The 8033-nt window shown below is 42.0% G+C and overlaps 1 pseudogene; it reads right to left on the minus strand.

Annotated features, from left to right (window-relative positions):
• Positions 1 to 6151: 6151 nt before the first annotated feature.
• Positions 6152 to 8033, minus strand: part of LOC102774054 — a 3746-nt pseudogene continuing 1864 nt past the window's right edge.

Below are 8033 nucleotides of genomic sequence, written 5' to 3' on the forward strand. Positions count from 1 at the left end.
GCCACCAGGAAGCGACCCGGCCACCTGAAGGGGGCGGGGCTAGCAAGGTAGCCTGGGAAGTGGGAGAAGCGGAGCAGGTGGGGCCCCGGAGCGCTGAGCCGGGCTGAGCCGGTCCTAATGCACGAGTTTCCCAAACTCTTTCCTCTCACCTTTGAAACCTTTCTCTTTAGGCTCAAGTCAGGAACGTGCTCCAAGGGGTCTTGGATTCTGTGGTTTTATGGTATCCTTGCAACATTTTATTTTTAAAAATTAGAGGATGACAGAGGAATGGCTTCCAAGCCCAGTTATCATCGCAACCTGCATGGGACGAGTTGTTTAAACTCTTAGGGCCTCAATTTCCTCGTATATCAAAAGAGCTAAAATCCTTGTAGAATGGGCTTTCGGACTGACTTCATGAACTAATGACCTGAGCCAAAGACAGTCTAACCGGACGGTTACAGGCTTGATAAATAATTACTAACACCTGATAACAAATATTTTCCGTGTGAACGGCAAGACAACCATGATGTCTTGGCCCATTTAAAGGAAAGGTGACCTACCTAAACGAAAATCCTTCAGGTGTATTGGCAATGAAGTACCCGCCAAAGCAAATAAAGTACAGTACCTGGTTAGATGCCAGCGAGAACGACATAACCGCCAATCTGGAGTTTAGGACCTGTCATAGCCAGGAGTGTGCGCCTCTTTCCTTAGCCGCGCTCATTCAGGAATGTCAAAAGGTTTTACAGAAATGGAACTGAGTACAATTTTGTTCTTGCACTTGTTGGGGCATGCCAAGTGGCTGGGGGCAAGGTGGGGGCGGGGGAGGCCAAGGACATAATAATAGTAATTATTTTTTATTATTAAATATTGATATCACACACTGCTTATAAAAGCGTTTTCATATGTATAATATAACTTGACCTCCCAACAGTCTGAGTCAGACTAGATAAGCATATATAACTTAGTTTTACAAACAAGACTGAGGCTCAGAGAAACTGACATGCTGACTGTCCCTCTCCTGTCCCCCTGGGGTTCTGTATACCGTGCCACCTTGCAAATTAGAAAAGGGTACCTGCTCCAGCTGCTGTGGTTGGGTGTCATCCTGTGGACCAAAAGGTTGCTGGTTCGATTTCCAGTCAGGGCACATACCCAGGTAGGGGGCGTGCAGGAGGCTGCCCATCCATGTTTCTCTCTATCTCTCCCTCTCCCTCTCCTCTCTAAAAATCAATTTTTAAAAAAATCTTTTCTTTTTAAAGCTACACACCCACCCACACCCACAGGCAGGATAGAATCCACCAAGGGCAATGGTTTGGGGAGCAGAATGCTTATGGAATTCAGTTGCCTCATACCCACTCCATGCACTAATATACAGTGCAACTCTGGATCACAAAGCTAGTAAATACGGACAGTTAGTTGTACAGCTGACCGTCAGTACCCTTCGGTTCCTCACAGGAGGATTCAACCAACCACGACTGGAAAATAGGTGGGAATAAAAATGTTAGGTTGTTGCTGATGTGTACTATGTAGTCAGGCCTATAATGGTTGACTCTAACTAAATATGTACAACTTTTTGTCATTATTCCCTAAACAATCCATCATGACAGATAGTTATGTAGCATTTACATGGTATTAGGTATTATAAGTAATCTAGAGATGATTTAAACCATAAGGAAGGATACGCATAGATTATAGGCAATTACTATGCTATTTTATATAAGGGATTTTAGCATCCTTGGATTTTGGTATCCATGGGGGCCCTGGGACCAATCCCCCACAGATACTGAGGGCTGACTGGTATTAGTGTAAAATTAGAAGACCATAATTATGTCTTGCAGTGGTTTCCTCTGAGGTATAGCTATGCATGAACACATGCTAAAATACTACAGTTTGAGACTCCCATAAAAGTAAGGAGTTTGCAGGTTGCAAAGCAGTTAAAGTATTCCATTTGCAAGGTCACAAAAATTCGCTTAGAAGTCAAATTTAAATGTTTACCATTGGAAATCACCAAAGAACAGTTAAACCATCTTATTAAGAAAGAGGAAGGAGCTTTTTTCTACCATTCCAAATGGAAGATAATTAAAGAGAAAGGGCAGACATTATAAAATGTAAACCTCTTCATGTATTTTTTAACATATTTATCTTTATAATTACCAAATTCCTCCTTTAATGCAACTGAAACCGAAAGCAATTGACCAAATATATAGCATAGTCATCATTATCCTGGGATCTTTAGTTTCTGGGGTTAGCAGTTGAAATTTTGGAAGATTTACTCCCCACCTACTCAAACATAATTCCTAATTTCAGGTAAATTTCAAATAAATCACAGCACATCAATGAAATGGAATACTATGCAGCCAATAAAAATGAAGCTATAGCCCTAACTGGTTTGGCTCAGTGGATAGAGCGTCAGCCGGCAGACTGAAGGGTCCCAGGTTCGATTCCAGTCAAGGGCTTATACCTTGGTTGCAGGCACATCCCCAGTGGGAAGTGTGCAGGAGGCAGCTGGTCAATGTTTCGCTCTCATCTATGTTTCTAACTCTCTATCCCTCTCCCCTCCTCTCTATAAAAAATCAATAAAATATATATTTTTTAAAAAAATGAAGCTATAGGTCTAACTTGATCATGAACTGACAGATACAGATTTTTTAAAACATATTACAAAATGGAATAAATGAGCTTGTAAAAAGTGCCTACTACTGTATATACATAGGAAGAATAAAACTAAAATATAAAAATGTTCGTCTTCGGAGAATAGGATTTAGAGGATTTTTACTTTATTATGTTTTGTTGTTGCAAAGAGCATACTGTGTTTTTATTTTTTAAAATAAGACTTTTTAGCCGAAACCGGTTTGGCTCAGTGGATAGAGCGTCGGCCTGCGGACTGAAGGGTCCCAGGTTCGATTCCGGTCAAGGGCATGTACCTTGGTTGCCGGCACATCCCCAGTGGGGAGTGTGCAGGAGGCAGCTGGTCGATGTTTCTCTCTCATCGATGTTTCTGACTCTCTATCTCTCTCCTTTCCTCTCTGTAAAAACTCAATAAAATGTATTAAAAAAAAAATAAGACTTTTTACATTTTGGGGGAAAAGTCCTTGTAAGATAATGCAGTTTTACGGGTCTAAATGCTTAAGGAGATTTTTGTTTTTTAAACAGCAACAGCCTAAAAAAAAATTTTTTTTTAAACAAACAAACAAAAATAAATAAGAAACAACAGCCTGAAAGAATGAAACAAATTTCCAGGGAGAGATAATGGTTAGGAGAAAAAATCAGTATTTTTTATGGTTTTGTTTATTATTGATAACCTGCGCATTACAATTTAACAAATAATAACAAGCAACAAAAACAAAACTTTAGTTTTTGGCCAAGAGTCAGACCACTTGAATGGCAGTCCTGGCTGAGTGTAACTCACTTTGTGCCCTGAGTAAGGTGCTTCCCATCTCGGCTGATTTCCTCAGCTAGCCAATATTTATTTATGACTAATCCTATAGCATAGTAATTAAAAAGTGTTGGTTTCTGGTGTAGATTTTTAGGGTTTAAAACTCTGCTCTTCTTCTCTTTATTGTGTGACTTACAGCAAGTTACTTAATATATCTGAGCCCTTCTGAACCTCAGTGTACCCATCTGTAAATGGAGTTAATAGTAGCATTGGCATCTTAAGGCTGTTGTGATAATTAAATGAGCTGATACACTTGAATTACTTAGAAGAGCTCAATAAATACTCGCTCTCTTTAGGATAAATATTATCATCCCCAGTCTAGACATGAGAAAACAGAAGCTCAGAGAAATTGAATGATTTGTCACACCTACATACAGCAGAGACCAGACTCCAGTCTAGACCTTTCAACTTTGAATATACCTTTTGGCCTATATAGTAATCATTCAGCAAACATGTTGCCTTGACTCTTTCCACTACACCACATGTTCTGTGGGTACAGAGTCTATAATGGACATTTCAAAAGAGACTGTCCCTACTCTCCAGATAATGATGATCTCATTGAAGAAAACTAGATTTTTTAAAAGTCCTCAAATACAAAACAAAGTCAATGATATTATTACTCAGTAGATAAATCCTAGTTCCAAAAAAAAAAAAAAAAAAAAAAGCAGAGATGGTGAGAGATCAATGACTAGGAGCCAGAGCAGTGGAAAAGGACTTTTGAGAGACATGACAAGCAGTTGGAATATGCAGTACTGGAGGGGGGAGGGGGGACCCTTAAATGGCTGAGTATCACCAACGGAAGCCATTTGACCTTTACAGCTGATGAGGAAAGCCCTCCCTGCAGAAATATGGTCTTTCACAGGGAACTCCTACTCTCCATGTGCCAGAAACCTCAGCCAAGAAAGGCGAGTGAAGAGGCGACACAACCCTGTAGGAAATACAGGGGCATAAGTCCAAGAGGCAGTTGCACTGGCCTGTTTTGTTATGGTCTGAATCGCCTGCAGCTCTAAATAAGCCTGAAAGTCAGAGAGAAATGAGTCGCTCTGTTGTGTATGTAATGCTCTTGCAAATGGGATTTTTACAGTTATTTTTAGCATGGTGCCTAATCGCAATTTATCCTGGCCTGAGAAAAGGGTTGAGGAATTAATCCTTCAGTGATGACAAAAGCCAGAAGTGAAGTAAAAAATTAAAATGCCGCCCTGGCCGGTTTTGCTCAGTGGATAGGGCGTCGGCCTGCAGACTGAAGGGTTCCAGGTTCGATTCCAGTCAAGGGCATGTACCTTGGTTGCTGGCACATCCCCAGGAGGGGGTGTGCAGAAGGCAGCTGGTCGATATTTCTCTCTCATCGATGTTTCAAACTCTCTATCCCTCTCCTTTCCTCTCTATAAAAAATCAATAAAATATAAAAAAATTCTAAAAATTAAAATGCCATACACTCTTTGACCTCCTACCAAGAACATTAGGAGATCTATTACATGTTCCTTCAGAGTAAAGGCCAAAGCCCAGAGGATATCAGGCTCAACCAGTCACTTTCTTTGCTTCAGAGATATTTTTTTTAAATATATATTTTATTGATTTTGACAGAGAGGAAGGGAGAGGGATAGAGAGTTAGAAACATTGATGAAAGAGAAACATCAATCAGCTGCCTCCTGCACACCCCCCAACTGGGGATGTGCCCGCAACCCAGGTACATGCCCTTGACTGGAATCAAACCTGGGACCCTTCAGTCCACAGGCCGATGCTCTATCCACTGAGCCAAACCAGCTAGGGCAACTTCAGAGATATTTTAAAAGAGGCAGCCCAAAGTGCCACCTGAGATGTTTTGCATCAGATGCATGTTATGTTTGCATGTGGAGTAGTTAGACTTTGTTTGTAAATGAGGCTGTAAATGAGTCTGTATGATCCTGAAAGGGTCACAAATTGCTTTTGTTCTCCTCTTTAAAAATTTTTATTGATTGATATTAAAGATAAAGAGAGGAAGGAAGAGAGAGAAACATTAATTTGTTTTCCACTTATTTATGCATTCATTGGTTCATTCTTATATATGCTCTGACCAGGGATTGAACCCTTAACCTTGGGGTATCAGGAAAACTGCTCTAACCAACTGAGCTACCCGGCCAGGGCCAGTTTTGTTTTCCTTTAGGTGCAGAGCCCCATCCTTGTTTCTTTAAAATAGTCAGTCCGGCAAGTTGCTTTAAGATTAGCCTGGGAAGTCCAAAAAGTGTCAGGACAGGTTACTAACTGGGGCAGCCAATTCCTGGTACCCAGTTCAGACAACCACAAACTGCTTCTCCACGAAGCCCCTCACCTGTGCCAGAGGAGGATCTATATGATTCCAACCGGTGCGGGGTGAGGCGTTTACTCCTAGGCATTTACCAGGAGAGGCAGCCAGCTTGCGGTGCGGGTCAGTCCCTAGCCTTGGATTTCAGAGATCCTTCCAAACCGGTCAGGGCCAAGCCAGTACTCTTTGAATAAACGTGTTTTTTATCAGAGAGGAAAATCCTAGAATGAAACATTCAAGACAAAACTGATTTTTTAAAAGAGAGACTATGTATTCAGGTATCGCTCTTTTCGCATGCAAAAGGGGCAATACTGTAAACTCTCCTGGGCATATAACCTAGGATCCTGAAAGGAAGATCCTGCATCACCAATAATCGCATTTAAAAATTTATCTTTTTTCTTCTTTTTCTTTTGAGATTTGATGATTGTTCTTATGTATTTGTTCCCCTTAGAAAGGTCTCATTTTTGACTGGCATTGGACTTAGGGGTAGAAGCTCTCAGAGAAGACTCGGGGCAAATCTTTTCTTTGGCCTTCTTCATTTTCTTCAGCCTTTCTGTGGCCTCTTCCTTCTTTTTCTTAGGATGTTGTTTCTGCAGAGCAACACGCTGACATTTGTGTTGCAGGACACTGGGAGTCACAGGACACTGGGAGTCACAAGACACTGAATCTTGGGTGCTTTCGTCTGAGGTTTCTTTCCTCCTCCTCCTCCTCCTCCTCCTCCTTCTTCTTCAATATGTTTTTTATTGATTTTTTTAGAAAGAGAAGAAAGGGAGAGGATAGCAACATGAATCAAACATCCATAGAGAGAACCATCGATTGGCTGCCTCCCGCACGCGCCCTCCACTGAGGATCGAGCCCACAGCCCAAGCATGTGCTCTGACCAGAATGGAACCCTCCACCGCTCAGTGCATGGGTCGATGTTCCACCAACTGAGCCACACTGGCCAGGGCCTTGCCTTCTTTGTTTAGGGGCTGTCTCTCAACATATAGGCAGACATCATCTTCTTTAGCGAGATTGAAAAGTTTCCGGATTCTTATGGGCCCCAGGCGACATGAGATCAGGAACATCTTTCTCCCCTTTTTAAAACAATGACCAAGTTGAGAACACTGAGTTTGGCATCTGCAACGTAGCCCTGAACAGATCTGCACTTTCTCTGTCCAGTCCTCCTGGGTCTATAACAGGAACACCCCTGAGCAGCAGACAGACACAGCTGTGGGTGAAGACACCCTGCTTCTTGGGGAAGCCTGGTTTGTCATTCCCACCTCTGCTTTGAATCACATAACCCTTTCATTCTTCACCCAGAGCATCCTCAGCAACTTCTTTCTTTTTATTTTATTTTAATTTTTAAATATTTTTTAGAGAGAGAAAGGGAGAGAGAGAAACATTGATTGGTTAACATTGATGTGAGAGAAACATCAATTGGTTGCCTACACTGGGGATTGAGCCCACCACCCGGGCATGTGCCCTGACCCAGAATTGAACCGTGACCTCCTGGTTCATAGGTCAACACTCAACCATCAAGCCACTTCAGCCGGGCAGCGGCAACCTCTGTGGCCATACGCTTCTCATAAAAGGTACGAAGTTTGCGTTCATCATCCTCTATAACAGGAACACCCCTGAGCAGCAGACAGACACAGCTGTGGGTGAAGACACCCTGCTTCTTGGGGAAGCCTGGTTTGTCATTCCCACCTCTGCTTTGAATCACATAACCCTTTCATTCTTCACCCAGAGCATCCTCAGCAACTTCTTTCTTTTTATTTTATTTTAATTTTTAAATATTTTTTTAATTGATTTCAGAGAGGAAGGGAGAGGGAGAGAGAGAGAGAAACATCAATGATGAGAGAGAATCATGGATCGGCTGCCTCCTGCACACCCCACACTAGGGATTGAGGCCACCACCCGGGCATGTGCCCTGACCCAGAATTGAACCGTAACCTCCTGGTTCATAGGTCAACACTCAACCATGAAGCCACTTCAGCCGGGCAGCGGCAACCTCTGTGGCCATACGCTTCTCATAAGAGATACGAAGTTTGCGTTCATCATCCACTTCCATGAGTTTCTGGCAGCCAGTGGCTGGAAAGAGAGAGATGTTCAGCTTCTTCCTGAAGCAGCCAACCTTGGCATTTTTCTAAAAACCTAAAACCGCTCTAAAAAATAGTCTCTTGAAAAGAAAAACAAATGAACAAAAAATACCAGTTACACAAGAAACAAACAAAAATATAATTAATGCTGCCATCTTGTTTTCTCAGCTTCTCCTTTACCCAGTCTCATAGAATCATTAATATATAGTCCAATAGAACTTAGCAGGGAATAAAAACTAGAAAGAATATGAATGTTTAT

This window comes from Myotis davidii, unplaced genomic scaffold (assembly GCF_000327345.1).
Source record: "Myotis davidii unplaced genomic scaffold, ASM32734v1 scaffold453, whole genome shotgun sequence".
NCBI classification, from domain to species: Eukaryota; Metazoa; Chordata; class Mammalia; order Chiroptera; family Vespertilionidae; genus Myotis; species Myotis davidii.